Genomic DNA, 21900 nt, shown 5'->3' on the forward strand with positions numbered 1-21900 from the left:
GTAACTGAATCACAACTTTTTTCTGTAGTTTTAAAACAGAGTAAAAATTGATAAAGGGCCTGAACAATGAACCACTTTATTATGTTCTGCCTGAATGCAAACACGTACATATACACACCACCTTTCTTGCTCTCTCTCTTCTATACTATTTCAAAGCTATGCTAAAAAACAACCTTCCTGTCACTTTAATTCAAAAGGTTAGGTTGCTGAAACTTCAAAGGTAAGAGTGGTACTTGGTCAAGATCAGACCAAACTGGAAATATGTTGCCCAGTTCTAGAAAACAAAATTTTGGCAGATAGTGACAAAATACACATGGATGAGGAAGGGCTATGTTATATAATTGATCCAATAGATACCATTTAACCTAGAAATGGCATAAAAAACTGCCTTCAAATCTTTGAGAGGTCACCACATGACGGTTGCCCATTTTCTGCCTACAGCCAAGAGTCCAGGGTGGCAAAGATAGAGTATATTAGAGCCCTTCAATCCTGGAAACACTCACCTTCAAATTGCAGCATTTGAGCTAATAGAAACAAAAACTTGTCAAAGCTTGGACTGATGCTGGTAGGTCACATAAACAAGTTATTAATCTGAAGAGGCTAAACCAGAGCATGAATAAGAATGAACAGAAATGTCAGATATCAAATAAAATCAAAGATTAAAGATAAGACAGTAGTAGAATCTTGGCTAAAAATATGTTCATTATTAAGAACCAATTCTCACTTTGCTGGAATTTGATTTTTATGCTTCCAGAAAGAGGAGGTAAAGGAACTCCCCTAGAGCCTTAAAGGAATGCTTGAGTTTTGATGGAAGTAATTTAACACTTTTTATAAGTTACTAAGTACCAGGTACTTTACATGTATTACCTCATTTAACCCTCACCACTGTTTAAAAGTTGCATACATTGTTCTGATTATTGTTTTCATTTTATAGAAACATTACATTGCATCTCTACAGAGCATTAAATGATTATGTATGAAACTTGAGAGATGAACTTTTCCATAGCAGTACAAGCAAAGGCAAGTTTTCCATACATGTAACTCTTTGCAGACTTTTCTGAAAATGGAAGATGCTGTTTCAGGCTAAAGTGACATCTCCATCATTTAGAAGGTTCAAGAATATCTGAGAGACATACAGAGTAGTTATGCATGAGGTTAGATGAGAAAATTTCTAAGATCCCTTCCACTTTTAAGATTCTAATTCTACATATAGAGTACAAGGAGTAAAGTGAAGTGTTTAAGAGCAAGGAAATTAGGTCAAGGAAACCTGGATTTAAATAATATGTAGTCTATCCAATACCAACTGTTTGATTTTGATCAAGTTGAATAATCTTTCTAGGCACAAGTGTCCTTATATTTTTTCATGAAGAGAATGGCATTGACCATGCCAGTTTGTCTATAACATTATGAGAGACAATGTAGATAATGTGCTAAGCATAGTACATGACAAACAGCAGCATCAATAAGTAATAGCTGGTGTTAATGCAATTTCATGAATTACATATTGCTTAAACTGTCCACAAACATAAGAAATTTTATGTCATTTTAGTGATTTCAGAGTTTCTATCTCAAGACTCGTTGAACTTGACAAAAGAACAAAGGAGAGAAAAAAATAGAAACAATACAGAATACAAGAGCCCTATAGGAAATTTTTTCTTTTTTCTTTTTTTCTTTCTTTTTAACTTTTATTTTAGGTCCGGGGGTAGATGTGCAGGTTTGTTACATGGGTAAATTGTGTGTCGCTGAGATTTAATGTATTGATTATCCAATCACCCAGGATGTGAGCATAAGATACGATAGTTTTTCAGTCCTTGCTGTCCCCTGAGCCTCCCTGTCTGTTAGCCCCTGGTGTCTATTGTTCCCATCTCTGTGTTTGTGTGTACTTATTGTTTAGCTCACACATATAAGTGAGAACTTGCAGTAGGTTTTCTGTTCTTGCATAAATTCACCTAGGATAATGGCCTCCAGCTGCATCTATGTTGCTGCAAAGGACATTACTTTGTTCTTTTTTATAGTTGCATAATACTCCATGGAGTACATGTACCACATTTTCCTTTTTTGAGATAGGGTGTTACTTTGTCACCCAGGCTGTAATGCAGCAGTGTGATCTTGACTCACTGAAACCTCTGCCTTCCGGGCTCAAGCAATCCTCCCCCTCTAACTGTCCAAGTAGCTGAGACTACAAGTACACACCACCATGCCTAGCTAATTTTTGTATTTTGCAGGGTAGAGATGGGCTTTCTCCATGTTTCCTGGGCTGGTCTCAAACTCTTGGGCTTATGTGATCCACCCACTGCCTTGGCCTTCCAAAGTGATGGGCTTATACACATGAGCTACTATGCCTGGCCTTGTACCACATTTTCTTTAGTTCACCAAGAGTGGGCATCTAAGTCAATTCCATGTCTTTGCTATTTTGAATAGTGCTGTGATGAACACACACACACACACACACACACACACACACACACACACACACAGTCTGTCTTTTGGTAGAATAATTTTCTTTTTTCCTATTGGATATATACCCAGTAATGGGATTGCTGAGTCAAATGGCAGTCTGTGTTAAGTTCTTTGAGAATCTCCAAACTGGCTTCCATAGTGATTAAACTAGTTTACGTTTCCAACAAGTGTAGAAGCAATCCTTTTTTTCCACAACCTAACCAACATTTGTTGATTTTTTGCCTTTTTAATAGTAATAATTGTGACTGATGTGAGAGGGTATCTCACTGCGGTTTTAATTTGCATTTCTGTAATGATTAGTGATGTTGAGTATTTTTTCATATTTGTTGGCTCTTGTATGCCTTCTTTTGAAAAGTGTTTGCTCCTGTCCTTTGCCCATTTTTTAATGGGATTTCTTGTTTTGTGCCTGTCGAATTGTTTAAGTTGTATTTTTTCTTTTCTTTCTTTTTATGAGACAGAGTCTTGCTCTGTCACCAGGAGCCAAGCTGGAGTGCAGTGTCAGGATCTCAGCTCACTGCAACCTCCACCTCCTGGGTTCAAGCAATTCTCCAGCCTCAGCCTCCTGAGTAGCTGGGATTACAGGCGCCTGCCACTATGCCCAGCTAATTTTTGTATTGTTTAGTAGAGATGGGATTTCTCCATGTTGGCCAGGATGGTCTTGATCTCTTGACCTCGTGATCCGCCCACCTTGGCCTCCCAAAGTGCTGAGATGACAGGCGTGAGCCACTGCACCTGGCCCATTTAAGTTCTTTATAGATTCTTCATATTAGACCTTTGTCAGATAGATTGCAAATATTTTCTCCATTACTGGAAATTGTCTGTTTACCTTGTTGATAGTTTCTTTTGCTGTGCAAAAGTTCTTTATGAGGTCCTTCTTGTCAATATTTGTTTTTGTTGCAATTGCTTTGGGGGACCCAGTCATGTATTCTTTGCCATGGCCAATGTACACAATGATATTTCCTGGGTTTTCTTCTATGATTTTAATAGTATGAGATCTTATATTTAAATCTTTGATTCATCATGAGTTAATTTTTGTATATGGTGAAATGTAGGGGTCCAGCTTCAGTTTTCTGCAGGTGGCTAGCGATTTATTCAATCACCATTTATTGAATAGGGAGTCCTTTCCCCATGGCTTATTATTGTTGATTTTGTCAAAGATCAAAGATTGTAGATGTGGGGTGTCATTTCTGGGTTTTGTATCCTTTTCCATTGGTCTCTGTGTTGGTTTTTATACCATACCATGCTGTTTCAGTTACTGTAGCTTTGTAGTAGTATAGTCTGAAGTTGCATATACTTTTAGCTTTATTCTTTTTCTTAGGACTGCTTTGACCATTTGGGCTCTTTTTTGTTATTGTTATTCCATATGAATTTTAGAATAGCCTTTTCTAATTCCATGAAAAATGATGTTGGCAGTTTGATAGGAATAGCATTGAATCTGTAAATTACTTTGGGAAGTGTGGCCATTTTAACAATATTGATTCACTTTGGGCAATATGGCCATTTTGACAATATTGATTCTTCATCTTGATGAACATGAAATGTTTTCCCATTTGTTTGTGTTGTCTCTGATTCTTTCAACCATATTTTGTGACTTTTACTTTAGAGATCTTCTACCTCCTTGGTTAGTTGTATTCCTATGTATTTTATTATTTCTGTAACTACTGTAATGGGATTGCATTCTTGTTTTGGCTCTCAGCTTCGATTTTACTGCTGCATAGACATGCTCCTTATTTTCATATGTGAATTTTCTACTCTAAAACTTTACTGAAGTCATTTATAAATTCTAATAGCCTTTTATCAGAGTCTTCAGAATTTTCTACATAGAATCATATCATCTGCAAAGGGAGATAATTTGACTTCCTCTCTTTCTATTTGGATGCTTTTAATTTCTTTCTCTTGCCTGATCGTCCTGGTTAGGACTTTCATTACTATGTTAAACAGATGTGGTGGGAGTGGGCATCCTTGTCTTGTTCCACTTCCCAAGAGGAATGCTTCTAGCTTTTGCCTATTCAATAGGATATTAGTTTATGGTTTGTCAGAGATGGCTCTTATTATTTTGGTGTATGTTTCTTCAATGCCTGATTTCTTTATTTTTTTAAACATGAAGGAATGTTGGATTTTATCAAAAACCTTTTCTGTGTCTATTGAGATGATCATATGGTTTTTGTATTTAATTATATTTATGTGTTGAATGACATTTATTGATTTACATACATTGAACCAACCTTAAGTCACAAGAAGAAAACCTACTTGATTGTGGTGAAATAACTTTTTTATGTGCTGCTGGATTTGGTTTGCTAGTATTTTGTCGAGGATTTTTGTGTCTCTATTTATCAAAGATGTTGGCCTGATATCTTCTTTTATGCTTTTCTTTTTTTAATTTAACAAACTATCATTAGATTAAACCAGCCACCAATATTTTCTTTTTTTCTTGTGTCACTGCCAGATTTTGGGTTGAGAACGATGCTGGATTTGTACAATGAGTTATGAAGGCTTCCCTCCTCAATGATTTTTTGGAATAATTTCAGTAGAATTATACTCTTCTTTTACATCTGGCAGAATTTGGCACTGAATTCACCTTGTGGCTTTTATTTTTTGGTTGTAGTTATTTTTCTTACTGATACAATTTTGGAACTCATTATTGGTCTGTTTAGGATTTCAGTTTCTTTCTACTTCAATCTTAGGGGGTTATGTGTTTCCAGGAATTTCTCCACTTCTTCTAGGCTTTCCAGTATGTGTCCATAGACATGTTCATAATAGTTTCTAAAGTTGTTTTTTGCCTTTCTGTGGGGTTGGTTATAATATCATCTCTGTCATTTTTCTGTGCTTATTTGGATCATCTCTTTTTTTTCTTTGTTAACCTAGCTAGTGGTCTACCAATTTTGCTTATTCTTTCAAAGTACAAACATTTGGTTTTGTTGATGTTTGCATGGATTTTTGCATCTAAATTGTGTTCAGATCTGCTCTAATCTTAATTATTTTTCTTTTTTTTTTTTTTTTGGACAGCTTTGGGGTTGATTTGATCTTGCTTCCAGTTTCTCAAGGTTCAATGTTAAATTGTTAATTTGAGATCTTTCTAATTTCTTGGGGTAGGTGTTTAGTGCTATAAGTTTTCCCCTTAACACTGCATTAGCTGTGTCCCAAAAAATTCTGGTACACTGTGTCTTAGTTTTCATTTGTTTCAAATAATTGATTTATGCCTTACTTTTTATTTACCCAGAAGTCATTTAGGGGCAAGTTGTTTAATTTCCATTTGACTGTGTGGTTTTGAGAAATCTTCTTAGTATTGCTATTTTTCAACCACTATGGTCCAACAGTATGGCTGGTATAATTTTGACTTTTTTAAATTCGTTAAGACTTGCTTTATGGCCAAGCACGTGGTCTGTCTTAGAGAATGTGCCATATGCAGATAAGAAGAATGTATACTCTGTTGTTGTTCACTGTGTACTCTGGAGATGTCTATTAGGTCTAATTGGTCTAGTGTTAAGTCCAGAATATCTTTGTTAGTATGCTGCCTCAATGATCTAATGATCTGTCTAATGTCATCAGTGAGTGTTATATGTAGAATTTTCGATGCCACAAAAGAAGTAGCACTCAAATATAAATTTCCTCAGCAAGGCAATTTACTTCAATAGAAGGGTGCAGCTCACAGATGTAACAATGGAGACTGCACACCTGGACAAGGAGGTGAAGGGGCACCTATGCCCTAACAGAGGTCACCCCTACTGCTGCATTGTTCTCCTACTGACTAGAATTAGACCACACAGTCTATTCTAATTCCAATTGGCTATTTTAAAGGGAGAAGAGGTACAAGCTGGAGTGGCAGGATGGGTAGTTTGGCAGGAATGACACGGGCAGGTCAGAGCAGATAAGAAGGGGTCAAAGCAGGTGACCAGAGCAGGTGACCAGAGAGGGTGACCAGGATGAGTCAGGATGGGGCGGAGGACCAGGGAACTGATGTGAACTACTGATTAGAACTGGTGGAAAAGGTTGTTTACCGAAACTATAAGGAAGTTAAACTTTAAAATAGATAATTAAATAAAAAACAGAGAAAGCTGAACATACTGACATACTGATTCTTTGAAGAGAAACTCGGGATTCACTATATCTAACAATGGGGTATTCAAGTCACCCATTATTACTGTGTGGTTATCTATGTCCTTTTGTAGGTCTCTAAGAACTTGTTTCATGATTCTGAGTGCTCCAATGTTGGGTGTGTATATTTTTAAGATAGTTAAGTCTTTTTGTTGGATTATACCCTTTATCATTATGTAATGCCCTTCTTTGTAATTTTTCATCATTGTTAGTTTAAAGCCTGCTTTTTCTGTTACATGAATAGCAAATCTTGCTCTTTTTTTTCCATTTGCATGATATATCTTTCTCCATCCCTTTACTTTGAACTATGAGTGTCATTACTTGTGAGAAGGATTTCTTAAAGACAACATTCAGTTGCATCTTGCATCTTTATCCAACTTATCATTCTGTGCCTTTAACTGGAGACATTTATAGCATTTACATCCAAGATTAGTATTGACATGTGTGATTATAATCTTCTCATATTGTTGTTAACTGGCTGTTATGTAGACTTGGTCGTGCAATTGCTTTATAGCATTGGTGGGCTATATACTTAAGTGTGTTTTTGTGGTGGAAGGTATCTTTTTTTTGTTTCCATGTTTAACATTCCCTTAAGGACCTCTAAGTAAGGCTGGTAAAGTGGTAACAAATTCCTTTCGCATTTGTTTGTCTGAAAATGATTTTATTTCTCCTTGCTTATAAGACTTACTCTGGTAAAATATGAAATTATGGACTGTAATTTATTTTCTTTAAGGGTGCTCAATATAGGCCTGCCATATCTTCTAGCTTGTAAAGTTTCTGCTGAGAGGTCTGCTGTTAGCCTGTTGGGGTTCCCTCTGTACATAACTTGTACCTTTTCTCTAGCTGCTTTTAAGATTTGTGCTTTTGTACTGATCTTGGTGAATCTGATGATTACGTGCCTTAGGGATAGCTGTCTTGTATAGTATCTAGCCAAGATAGTCTATATTTTTTGGATTTGCATGTTAACTTCTCTAGAAAGATTAGGAAAATTTTCATAGACTATATCCTCAAGTGTATTTTCCAAGTTGCTTACTCTCTCTCCTTCTCTCTCAGAAATGCCAATGAGTCACAAGTTTGGTCTTTTTGCATAATCCCATATTTCTTAAAGATTTTGTTCACTTTTTAAAAATTCCTTTTTTCTTTAATTTTGTTGCCTTAGGTGGTTCAAAGAAACACTCTTCAAGCTCTGAAATTCTTTCATCTGATTGGTCTGTTCTGTCGTAAATGCTTCCAATTGGATTATGAAATTCCTGCAGCAAATTTTTCAATTTAAGAAGTTAAGTTTGGTTCTTTCTTAAAATGGCTGTGTCATATTTCAACACTTGCATCATTTTAGTGTTTTTCTTGGATTGAGTTTCCACGTTTTCTTGTACCTCATTGAGCTTCCTTGCCATCCATATTCTGAGTTCTGTGTCTGTCATTTTAGCCACTTAAAATCATTGTTAGGGAGCTAAGTCTGGTCATTTGAAGGTAAGGAGACACTCTGGCTTTTACAGCTGCCAGAGTTCTTGCACTGGTTCCCTCTCATCTGTTAGGACTGACGTTCTTCTGTCTTTTGAAATTGCTGTTCTTTGGATGTAGCTTCTTGTTTTTATATTCTTCATTTCCCTTCAGAGTTTGACTATGGTGTAAGTTGGGTATAGTCGACTTGCTTTATTTCTGGATGCTTTCAGAGGGCCCATTCTCAGCTCCACACTCCTGAGTGCTCTAACCCTGGGGGTCTGGTACTGGGCCCACAACTTTGTCCTTTGGCTCCTCATGTTGAGAACCAGCTGTGCTAGGGGGAGAGATGCTCCCAGGCTGCTAGCAAAAGTACTCTGGCAGGATGGCAGCGACCACCATTGAAAGCACTCTGGTGAGGTGATGGGAGCCATTGGTAAAAGGGCTATACTGATGGTTTCCAGTCAAAGTGCTCCAGTAGAACACTGGAGAGTCTGCTGTGTGCCTGCTCCTACATGACTGGCCAGGCAGGGACAGAGAGAGGCCAGGAGACAGAGGGGCAAGCAGATCAGACTCACCCTTGTCCTGGGGGAAAGACAGCCCTGCTCGCTCCAGGTCCAGCAGTTAATGAAGGTCACAGTCACCAAGAAGAATATGGAGAACCTTAGGGGACGGGTGCCTATGGCTGTGTTCTTTGGGAACTTTCCCTGTGCTAACCCCTTAGGCTCTGTACAGACTCAGGCTCTGTCTCTGCTGACTCTCAAGTCGAATAGCCCATGCCAATTCGAATGTCCATGGGGGTCCTAGGATCTCCTGCAGCTAGGATCCTAGATATCCACATTCGGAATGGGCTGCTATGTACTTCACTCATCCCTTCCTTAGGAACTGCTCAGGGCCAGGAAAAGTCCTGGCACTCAGTAACCTCGTGCAGTTTCCCAACTTTTTCCCCCTTCGATCCTGGTGTCTGTGTAATCTCTCCATCCACTCCCAGTGTATTCTCTTAGAAGTTCTGTTTAGAGTATGCTGGTCTACTCAATATTCTGGCTTCTTTCAGTGGGAGAAGCTCTTTTTGGCTGTCTGTAGTCAGAAATCTTATCCCAGTCTCAAATTTCTATTCACTGATTTTGGTCAGATTCCATTAGTTTTCTTTGATAAGATAATCAGATGAACCAAACCAGTGTGAAACAATGTAGAACCACTGCACTAAGATTCTTTCAGCCAGAAATTAACTACAAAGACTAGCAGTGTACTGATAGCAAGATTATTTTCCATTTTTATGAGAATCTTATTTTAGCGAGAAATCATTTTATTGTTCTATATCAATTTTGATCATCTTTTAAAATTTTTCTCTCTTTTTTCTCTCCAGTATATCTGAGACAAAAATCATTCACTTCTCAGATTTAAAAAAAATCATAGTGCAGTTTGAAGGAGTAGAGATACAGTGATATGATACACAGGAAATATGAAGGAAAAACACTTTCTTTATTAAATACCACAAAAAAATTACAAAGAAGGCAACAAAGCAAGCACTTAAGACACTGATGTTAAAGAACCATTCTAAAAATACTTGTTTTTTGAGACATTTCAACAAAGTAAAATTTAATAATAAGGAAACCTAAGAGATTAACTGATAGTAAATGCTTCAGTTGGGAAGAGGAGGCAGGTAGCAGCTAGATTTCAGCTATAGCTAATTCTAACATGGACCTTGAGATCCCTGGATGAGGTTTAAAAGTACACTCCTGGAACTATACAAAAAACGGTTAATTTTATTTTATATGGCCTTATTGAATAAGTCCTACCATATTAGATGGAAGTTATAAAGAAGATAATTTTGACTTAATAAGAAACAACTCTTCTAATTATAATTAGATATTTTAGGTTTTAATGCATCTTCATTCAAAGTTTATGGTCTTGAACAATTTCAGGACTCAAAATTTGAAACACAGGAGAGCTTTACTTTTGTCAGGCCTCTAGAAGAATGGTCAGAAAGACAGATGGCCATCTGACTTTAGGTGTCTACTTATCTTGGGATTTTAGGATAGATTAATAGTTCAGAAACATCCTTTGGGTGGCTCTGATAAAGTCTGTAACTCTAGAAGATGCCAGTCAAATATAATTACTCCCTTTATAATCAACTGACCCTTCTCTGCTCTGTGTGCACACTTGGTTACTGTAGAATTTATCAGAGACTCTAGCTGCCCCTGCAGACTGTTCTCACTAGCTCTGATCTGTAATGACAGGGCATACTCTGTTGCCTACTTTTCTACTTCTCATAATTATTTCATGTTTCACAATTTTGGACACATTATGCATTTAAATGGAAAAATTCAAAACCTTTAGAAAACTCTACAAAAAATATATCAGGTAGAAATGTGTTTATAGTTTTAAAAGTACAAGGACTTTTATAAAAGGAGAAAGGGGGTATTTATCTCATAAAAGGAAGGTCAAAACTAGGTATCTAGGGCTTGCACAGCAACAAAAAATGGCATCATGAGCTTTGGCTCCTTAAATCTTTTTACATTCCTTAAAAAGTGGCTTTTTAGATTGCAGTTTTAGTATGGCTGCTGCACCTTCAGACTCTTTTTTCATGGTATTTAATAACGAAGATGTCTTTCTCTCATATCTTCTTTCCAGACAGGAAGAAGAGATAAGAACAAAGAAGGCTTGTCAGCTTAATGTATCCTTTCTTTTTCCTCCAGGAAAGAAATATCCTTCCAAGATATCCCAGCCAGAAGTCACTTATCTATATCTTATTAACAAGAAATATGTCCTAAGTCTATTCTAGCTGCAAAGGAAGCTGAAAGTTGTGTTGATATAAAAACCAAACTCTGTTAACAGTGGTTTATTCTAAGCCAATACGAGTGAACTTGTATTGCCTAGGGAAATACAATCTCAAGAAGGGCTGAGAAAAAGTACTCAAGGCTCTAGGGCTTCAATTCTATTTTATACCTCTTAAGGAAGCTGGAGTTACAGGCAAAAACTCAAATCAATGCATGGAGATTACAGATTAATTTGGCCTAAAAAGTGGTATATCTGGAAGCAGAGGCTTGTAGTTCATAGGTGGGCTTAGTAATTCTTTAATTTGAACTGTGTTAAAAGAGCTAAGCTTTGTCTAAAAGCTTTGAGCTGGTAGAAAAGAATGTTTAGGTTGAGATAAGTAAGTCTATTAATCATCATGTGATGTTAAGCCAGAGTTGGGCTGGATGATCAAGACATAACACAGTGGGAACGATCCAAGATGGCCGATCGCTAACATCCCGGGATTGCAGCTCTCAGGGAAGGAGCGGAGAACTAGAGGACGCCACACTTTCAAAGTCTGGTCGCTCACGTAGCAGAAGATCCCCCAGTGGTGGAAACACACGAGTCGCCAGCGCGACTCTCGTGGTCGGCGCAGCGGTTCCGCCGGCACCTCGGCGCGGCAGCCCTCGGCGCAGAGTAAACGGGACCAGTTCCCCTTCTGACCGAGGTTTGGAGACCCGGGAAGGCAGAGTCGCCTACTACGGACACAAGAAGGAAGCCCAACAGGAGAATCCTGGGCAGAAAAGCACCATCAGTCTTAACGCCGCTGCTCTGGTCCTGGGAACTAACAACCTGGACGTCCACTCAAGAGACCTAATCTGAAAGTTGGTAAATTCAAAGACGACAGGAGGATAAATTTACAATGACGGGAAGAAACCAGCGTAAAAAAGCTGAGAATACTCAAAGTCAGAACGCCTCTCCCTCTAAAGATGATCACAGTTCCACATCGACAATGGAACAAGGCTTGATGGAGAATGAGCGCCTCCTGATGACAGAATCACTCTTCAAGGAATGGATAATAACAAACTTCGGTGAGTTAAAAGAACATGTTGTAGCCCAACGTAAAGAAACTAGGAACTTTGAAAAAAGGTTTGATGAAATCCTATTGAGAATAGACAACTTAGAGAGGAGTATGAGTGAATTAATGGAACTGAAGAATACAATACAGGAACTCCGAGAAGTATGCACAGGTTTAAACACTCGAATTGTTCAAGCAGAAGAAGGGATATCAGAGGTCAAAGTCCAACTTAATGAAATAAAACGTGAAGAAAAGATTAGAGAAAAAAGGATAAAAAGGAACGAGCAAAGTCTCCAAGAAATGTGGGACTATGTGAAAAGACCAAATTTACGTTTGATAGGTGTACCTCAATGCGATGGAGAGAATGAATCCAAGCTGGAAAATACCCTTCAGGATATTATTCAGGAAAATTTTCCTAAACTAGCAAAGCAGGTCAACATTCAACCCCAGGTAATACAGAGAACACCACAAAGATATTCCTCAAGAAGAGCAACCCCAAGGCACATAATCGTTAGATTCACCAGGGTTGAAACGAAGGAGAGGATACTAAGGGCAGCCAGAGAGAAAGGTCAGATAACCCACAAAGGCAAGCCTATCAGACTTACAGCAGATCTCTCAGCAGAAACTCTACAGGCCAGAAGAGAGTGGGGGCCAATATTCAACATCCTCAAAGAACAGAACCTTCAGCCCAGAATTTCATATCCAGCCAAACTAAGCTTCACAACTGAAGGAAAAATAAAATCTTTTATGAACAAGCAAGAACTCAGAGATTTTATTACCACCAGGCCTGCTTTACAAGAGCTTCTGAAAGAAGCATTAAACACAGAAAGAAACAACCAGTATTAGCCTTTCTAAAAATACACCAAAAAGTAAAGAGCACCAACATAAAGAAGAATTTACACCAACAAATGGATAAAACAGCCAGTCAACATCAAATGGCAGTAACCCTAAATTTAAATTGACTAAATTCCCAATCAAAAGACACAGCCAAAACCCAACGGCATGTTACATCCAGACCTGTTTCACATGCAAGGATACACAAAGACTCAAAACAAAGGGATGGAGAAAGATTTACCAACCAAATGGAGAGCAAAAATAATAAATAAATAAAAAGCAGGAGTTGCAATTCTTGTCTCGGATAAAATAGATTTTAAAGCAACAAAGATATAGTGGTAAAAGGATCAATGCAACAACAAGAGCTAACGATCCTAACACCCAGATAGGAGACTTAGATTCAATGAGACAGAAAATTAATAAGGATATCAAGGACTCGAACTCAGATCTGGAACAAGTAAACTTAATAAATATTTATAGAGCTCTCCACTTCAAATACACAAAATATACATTCTTGTCAATACCACATCACACCTACCCATTAGTTTAAATGAAACATTGATTGGCCATTATTAATACCCAATTTTTTTCAAAATAAAGCAATATTTCCATTTACTCTCCCTCTTTCTCTTCCTCTTTCTTCCTCTCCTTATTTTTTTTTTTTTCTTTCCTTCTCTCAAAAAAAAAGAAATCAACTTGTAAACCTCTAGACCCAGGTCGGCAATGTCTCTTTCATTGCTTGATTTCCTTTCTTCCCTTCCCTCCCTCCCTCCCTCCCCGCTTCCTCCCTTCCTTCCTTCCTTCATCCCTTCCTTCCTCCCTACCGTCCTTCTTCCCTTCCTTCCTGCCTTCCTCCCCCCCCCCCAAAAAAAAAAAGACATAACACAGTGGATTTGAGTGACCTGTAGGTGCACAAGACTTAACCGTTGCCTGGTATGGCCTTAGGTCTTGGTTTATAATTTGGTATTTTATTACCACAAAGAGTCTGTTCTGCCATTCTTATGATCTTCATTTTAACATTAATGCTGGTCAGTTGTGTCTAACTCCCAAAAGAGAGGGGTACAATGAGGCATGTCCTGTTCTGTAATGGCAGGGAACTCTGTCTGCAAGGTTTCTCTGCGGTCTGCTTGGCCACAAGAGGGTCTGTTCAATCAGTGTGGGGCTTAGGATTTTATTTGTAGTTTATAGTTGCATATTTACCTGAGTATATGATTGCTCTGAAGAAAATTTTGTCTAACTGAGAAAGTAAAGTATCCTGGTAGGCAAATAGCAGTTTTCAACATAGGGAGAAATCAATCTATAGCAGTTTTCAACATAGGGAGAAATCAATCTATAGAAGCATTCTTTAGGATCAGTTCTTGGTTTTAATTTTCAAACTTGATGATTATTATTAAGTTATGGAGGAGAAAAGTAGATGATACTAATATGAATATGATATACCCAGAGATAAATGTACCAAAAGAATTTAAATCTTCTGTTTAATCCTCTACTCTTACACTTAAAGTTGTGATACCAGTGTAGACTGCATATTAGAATAACTTGAGACAATCTAGAAAAACATTGATGCTTCTAGAAAATACTGATTCCATTAATCATGGAGACTAATCAGGAGCTGCCTATAATACAGCATAGTCTCCTGAATATATGCTTGTATAAAGCTGGCCTTTTTCATGCAGCCCTAGGAGACAACAGATTCTGTAAGTGCTTTGGGAAGCCCTTTTTCTGAGTCACATGGTCACCTTGCATTGAGGAAGCCTGCTATCTGTATTTCCAAAAGATGCTGCAATTTCTGCTCATCTGATAAAAGGAGCGTTGTTTGTTCGGGCCCTGTTTGCCTTTGAGGATACATATTTCCCAATATGCTTGCACTGTGTGTATGGCTAGACTTCCAATGATAATATAGTCTCCCTGCTACATCTTTCTAACAAAGGGACCTCAACAGCTGATCTATATAGGTGTTGGGATTTCCCATACATTCTGATAGAACAGGCAAAGATAAATAAAAGGCATTTAAAGAGACACCATTGCTGGAAGGAGGAAGACCAAAATGAAGGAATTTGTATAAATATATATTATAATAAGTTCTTTTATTTTCTTTGATACAAGGTCTCTATCTCCCAGGCTGGAGTACAAGAGCACAATCTCACGATCTCAGCTCACTGCAACCTCCACCACTGGGGCTCAAGCAATTCCCCTGCCTCAGCCTTCTGAGCAGCTGTGATTACAAGCATATACCACCATGCCTGGCTAATTTTTGTATTTTGTGTAGAGACAGGGTTTTGCCATGTTGCCAAGGCTAATCTCAAACTCCTGAGCTTAGGTGATCTTGGCCTACCAAAGTGCTCGGATTATAAGCATAAGCCATTGTGCCCAGCCTAAGTTATTCTTAGTATAAGTAATAGGAATGCACAGAATAACTTCTTGGCCTTTTGGCTGAGATCAAGTGAAGAAACACAAACATATACATACACATCCATATAAGCACATGCATATTAAATCTCAGGTCCCTAGCACTTGGTTACTAAAAACATTCATATTGGTAGACGTGACACTTTCATTTCCTTTTTTTCTGATATAAAAATCTATGGGAGGGGAGGGTAGTGGCCATCCAGTCACTGAAACACTGGAATTTTGAAAGCAAGATAAACCTGGAGAGATCTTTAGTTTTATATTTATCCCCCAGAACATTTCTATGATGTGTTTCAACTTGGATACCCATGATTTGAGGTTAACTTAGCAATTGGATTTATTTTTATTTTATTTTAAAATTCACACATAATATTACTTTACTTGTTTTCTTTATCTTTTTGAGATAGGGACTTACTCTTTTTCCCAGGCAGGAGTGCAATGGCACAATCATGGCTCACGAGTACACCCTTGACCTTCCGGGCTCAAGCCATCTTCTTACCTCAGCCTCTTGAGTATCCGGGACTACAGGAAGGGGACACGTATCCAGCTAATTAAAAAAAAAAAAAATTTCTTTTAGAGATGGGATCTTGCCACATTGCACAGGCTGGTCTCAAACTCCTGGGCTTAAGCAGTCTTCCTGCCTCAGGTTCCCAAAGTGTTGAGATTACAGGTGGGAGCTACCACACACAGCACTTTACTTGTTTTTAATAAATAAAATGAACACTCAAAAGCTCACTACCTTACCCAAAATCTGGGATGTTACGAGTTACGTAGATTTATTTGGGTGTCACTCATCTGGTCCCTCCTCTTACACAGAAGTAACCACCACTATAAATTTGTTCTTTTATTTTATTTAGAGATTTATTACTTAAATAGGTATGACTAAATATTTGTACTTTTACTCTTCTTGTGAACTTTTTAAAAAGGTAATATGGTGCTTGCTTTCTGACGCAACTTGATGTTACTAGGATTGATGCAAAAAAATTCCATACATTAATTCATTTTTACTTTTATATAACAAAACTGGATGCCCAATAATTTGTTCAACAATTATAGTATATTTGGGTTGTGCCAGTTTTTGGTTACCAACAGTGATGCTATAAACCTCTTTCTCATGTCTCCTGGTGCGCACATGCATAGATCCTCTTGGGAACTTGTGAGTCCAATTTGTGGAAACATTCAACTTAGAAAATAATGTCAAATTGTTTTCCAAAGTACATATATTTTACGTCACTACCAGCAATGAATAAGATACCTCAATGATTTCAAATTTGAGGTAAACTTCTAAAATTTTCCAATTAAAACTGTGTAAAATGGTATCTCAATGAGATCTGTTAGGGGTGGGGGTCTTAGATATGATTAGAGGCTAAAAAGTTTCTAAGATTGATCAAAGTGCATAATTTCTGAATTTAAATTATAATAGGGGAATTGAAAGGAGAATTGGTCATCACTAAATTATAATACTGGAAATGTAAAGGGAAGAATAATCACAAACAAGAAAATACTAAAGAAATTTTTAAATATGAGCAGAAAGAGACATGAGAAAGTTAGAGCTGGGAGAAAGTATGTGAACAGTAAGAATAAGGAGGAGAATGGAACAGATTGAGGAGGAAAAACAATTGATATGCAGAAGTAAATGTGATTACATTTTTCCCTTTGTAAATATCTACAGGTGATAAGGACCTTGCCTAATGAGGATAAAAGTTAATTAAACACCATCATTGCTCTTTAGAATGCCAATACTGCACAGACAAAGATTTCAATATTACATTTAAAAAGAAATCCCAGATATATGCTACTTATAAGAAATAAATGTATAAAACAGAAAAAAAAGTGTTAAAAATAAAAGTTTATAAAGCAATTAAGAAACCAGGAAAAACACTAGGAGATATTAATAGTAGATGTAATAAGATTTAAGGTAGAAAGCATTAATAGAACAAAAAAGAATAGATTTACAATGGTGAAAGATAATACTACAGATATTCCTAGTCATAAAATACTTATTCAGATAAGATAAAATGCTATTAATTCAAGCTACAGTTAATCAAACCAGACAGTGACACACTTTAATACATTTTTTTCAGAATTTGACAAAAAATAAACCAGGAGACAAAATATTGAAGTCATTTAATTGCTAATTTCAGATTAATAGATATGTCTAGAATTTTGATTTTATAAATAGAATATTCATTTTCTTTTATAATCCATAAAACATGTAAAAAAAATCCATCAGTCCTGATTAAGACTAATTGCAAAATCAAAGTTTTATGTTCCATATTCTATATTAGTCTACAATTTTAGAAAACAACAATAAAAATATAAGATGTCCCAAACAATAAAATACTTTAAAATTAAGAAATACTATTGTAAATTACCATTAAACTAAAAGGAAACAAAAATTAAAATGGCAACTTGTCTAGAAATTAGCATAAATAAGAGAACATCATCATAGAGATTAGTGAATTCTCTGGAGAAAAATGCATACCCTTAAATGATTTTCATTGTTAATAAAAAATTCACAAGTAAACCAGTTATGTAACTTTGAAAACAAGAAAAAGAAAAGCAAAATACATTTAAAAGTAGGAATTACTCTAGAAAAATGTAGATGTTTAAGAAATAGAAAACTGAATATTAATAGAAATAATAATTAAAATTAAAAACTGTTTCTTTGAAAAGACCAATAAAAGGAAACACAGTCTTAATAATAAAGAAATAAGAGAGAAAAACAAAGGCATTTCTTTGAAAATTTAAAAATAGATAAAAACCACAAATGAGGAAGAGATTAAAGTACATAATTTGAAGCTCTATGGAAAAAGTCTTAAATCTAGAGAAAGTGGAATATATTCTAAAAAATACAGTTTACCACAATTATACTATGAAAAGTAGAAAACTGAACATAAATTAATTATGGAAAGATAGAAAGATTGAAGTACTTAGCATTAAAAAAGGATGCTGTGTCTAGATGAATTCTGTTAAGGTTTGTCTATCTTTCAGAGAAGAGAGGATTATTATAGTACTATTCATAGAGAAAAATTTTGAAATCCTCTCCATATTTAAGTATACAAAGCTTAAAACCTAAATTTAGTTTTAAAATATAACAAAAAGGGAAGCTGCAGATTGATTTTACTTTTAACTAATAATGAAAAATTTTGAATAGCTATTCCATAAACTAAATACAATGGTGTATTGATACAATCAGGTCTCATTACCAAGTGAAGTTTTCCTGGGAATGTAGGAATATTTTAATTTTAATATTAGTAAATCTATTAAAGTGATTTTTTTAAGTCAGCAGATTAAAAAAACCAACTGAATATAAATATAGATATTGAAATTTGATAAATTCAGCAGGCTACTGAATTTAACAAGTTTTATCAAATAGAAATAGAATGAAACTGCCTAAACATGAGGTACATTCACACATATATGTGATGGAAAATTCCTCATGGACAGTTGATAGGGTTTGTTCATTGTTATCCTCATTATCCAAGGTCTCATCACCTAGTGGAAACTCAGAGAGGGGAAAAAACACATGTATTTCCTTTTGCTTCCAATTTAAAAGAAAATAAAACTGGGGGAAAATAAGACAGTACATCAGTGATTCTGATGTACTACAGAATAAAAGGAAAGACTAATGGAAGCCCGAGAAGTGAAAAAAGAATCAACCAAGGTCATACGTATTCTTGTTTTATGGTTGTTAAGATACAATCCCATTCTAAATAAATAACCTCGTGCATAAATATTCTCATAAATATGTGAGAATAACCTTGAAATCTTTTCTAACATTTCCTTTTCATTAACTTCTACGATGGTCTTTGGCATTAATGCAAATATGAAGGATAGTCACACTTCCGTGCCTGTTCTGCGGTCATTGTACAAGTACATCCAGGAGGTCACAGAGCCTTGAAAAGTACTTTATTACACCATACAAAAACTCTCTTGTCAATCCTAATGCAATTTAATGTGCTGCTGCTGATGCTTAATTTAATTCAATTTTTTTCTTCACTGGTTTTTGTTCTGTACTATATATATTTTTAAGAACTTCTGCTATATGAAATAATTTATATCTGAATTATCGGCAAGTTCATAGTGAATATTTTCTGCGTTTATACCTTTTTCCCTTAGATACTGAACAATAAATTAGCTACCTCAATTAGAACAACTGTGTCAATACACACACACACACACACACACACACACACATATACACACAAATGCACACACAGACACACATGTTCCAGATTGGATCCCTTAGTGGCATAGCCCCTTAGAAATTATGGAATGCTTTTTTCCCAATATTTAACATTTCCAACTCACTCTAGGTAAAATCACACGACTGAATGCCACAAGTAAATTGCTAGGAAAAAGGGAATTACTTCTGAGTTTAAAAATATATATTTTCAACAACTGTTAAAAATAAAAGCTAACTTGTGAATTCAAATGTCAAAGCCCCAGGAATGATGCTGGCAGAGGGAACAGCAGCACTATTTTCATTACTGTCTCTAGCTTTTCTAGCACTCAAAGAAAAAATAAAGTTTACATACCTCAATTTTATGTAAGATTTAAAAATATATTGCCCTTTGTCACATTAATATATACCTACCAGCTAGAGAGAACGCATGTCAGTAATGCTTCAGAAAAATCACATTTCTTTTCATTAAATTTTCATCTTATTGTAAACAGAAATCACTCAAAAAACAAACAATCCAAACGCCTTCTACATATTCATTCTTAGACCATAGAATCCTTTTGAAACTGAGCTATAAGGAAATCTGTCAGAAACATTCTTAGAGAATTAAATTACCCAATTGTAATTTCTAGTACAAAGTTTCAATTCTTTAATGCTGGCATGCAGATGGTATTTCTTCTGTTTTCTTAAGGGTCAGTGATCTATGAATAATTCTTTTAAAGAAGTATACTAAGTTAAATATTTTGGGGATACTCAGTACTCCTGTAATAAGCCTTGCTAACAAAAAAACAGGAAACAGAAAGGGACATAAGTTGTACTATAGGGGTTTAAATTTTATTAACTTGAGTGCTTTTCCATAAGTGTGCCTTCATATGATTACCTGAGACAATATATGGGAATTGTCTGCCACCTAATAATCACTTATTAAATGACAGCTATTATTTCTTATCCTTATCATTTGCTGAGTATTTATAATGTGCTACTGCACTATAGTATGATGCAAATATTTTACCTTTGTCCTCCAAAAAACTCCTGTAGAATGAGTATTTTAATGGCCTTTTATACAAAAGAAGAAACTGAGGCTCAGAGAAACTGCCCAAGGCCTCACAGTATAAAAATGGTCCAAGGTTAGACTAAAAACACTAGAGCCCAAACACAGAAGAAAGTTTAGTGCTTTCCTGATACGCATCCATGATAAACTAAAAATTAATATAAATCCGGGCTGGAAAATAATAGCTAAGCCCACCAAGATGTTATTGTTCTCAATGCTTTTCCCCTTGGAATATCAAATTCCTTTATTTGGGAGACAAGATTAAGTCTAGAGTCTGGATGCAGATGGCTTGAGTCCAAATTCCTGCTGAGCCTCTTACTCACTCTGTGACTTGGACAGTAATTAGCCTCTTTGTGCCTTTGTCTCCTGAGGATAATAATAGTATATCCATGATAGAGGACTACTGTGAAAGTTAACCAAGTTCATCTGTATGTCCAGTGCTTAGATTAACCAAGCATACAGTGAGTCTTGAATAAACATTTGTTATTACTGTGCAAATTTATATTTTATCTTGTTTGGGGGCCCCTGCTTTCCCCATGTCTCTAGCCACGGTGCTTGGCCTGCCTGTAATCCACATGGAGTACCATTCCCACATGTAGCCATCTGGCCTCCGGTGATGATCTAGTGGCTGAAGACTTTGAGAGACAGACATCCTGGGCCTGTGGAGGAATCATGACCACCATATTTCCATGAACTAAAAAAAGAGAGTAGGAAGTGAAATCAGATGGGACTTAGGTTGAGGTCAACACTATCTCAGGAGGAAGAGAATCAACAGGTGAGTACACAATAAAGACTTTCAAGACTTGTCCTTGAAATGGGGTTGAGAGTCTCACGTGGCTTTTCATAGTCACTCTGAAATTCAGTTCCTTGGATACCAAACCCTCAACAGGATTCTAGTTGCGCAAGCTCTGGAACAAATTTTATAAAATAATGCAATTTCACTGATGGCGAAGGAAAAGGTTAAAGTAAGAAAGAAGGTTAGAGTGAAAGATTGTTCCATTGGTCTGTTTAATCCATCTGGCAGAATTATGAGCCCCTTACCACCATGACCCATGGCATTTGGGTATAAATCAGAAATAGATTAGAGTGGGAGAAAAGAATGGAAGGAGTAAGAGGCTTCCTTTAGCTTCTCCAAGGTTGAATTGGCAAACAATCCTCGGCATTCAAGTTTATTTTCAAATCAGGTCAATAGACCAGTGAGGATAGAAGGTGAATGAGCAATTAAATTACATAGCTTCTTCAACAGCTTTCCAGATGAGGCATTCTGACCTCCAACAGTGTCCTTCCAAAATATTTCTCAATGCACCAACTCCAAATACCTCTTGCTCCCAAAAGCTCTAACTCATAGGAGTTATGGATCAACAGAACAAACTCCAAAGGGTCCCTCTTGTTTGCAATGTGTGTTGAAAGATGTATAAACATCAGTGTACCTTAGGAGGAAGCATCTTGACTCTGGGTATGTATAAATAAAGCACATGTAAATTTTCTACTACAGAATTGTATATGAGGAGATGTAGGGGGTTTATGGGGTAGGGTGGTTAAAGCCACTGAGAAAACAGAGAGACCTTTAGGGCTCACCAGAGTTGCCATTTGAGCTGAAGACAACAG

General features: G+C 36.4%; 1 long non-coding RNA gene across 1 annotated transcript in view; it reads right to left on the reverse strand.

Annotated features, from left to right (window-relative positions):
* Window positions 1-13730: 13730 nt before the first annotated feature.
* The window catches only part of LOC144576825 (uncharacterized), a 165832-nt gene continuing 157662 nt past the window's right edge, over window positions 13731-21900 (reverse strand). The window contains exon 3 of the long non-coding RNA XR_013519392.1: window positions 13731-15602. This is a non-coding gene — a long non-coding RNA (uncharacterized LOC144576825). The remainder of the gene's footprint in view (window positions 15603-21900) is intronic.

The sequence above is a fragment of the Callithrix jacchus genome, chromosome 6 (assembly GCF_049354715.1).
Source record: "Callithrix jacchus isolate 240 chromosome 6, calJac240_pri, whole genome shotgun sequence".
Lineage (NCBI taxonomy): Eukaryota > Metazoa > Chordata > Mammalia > Primates > Cebidae > Callithrix > Callithrix jacchus.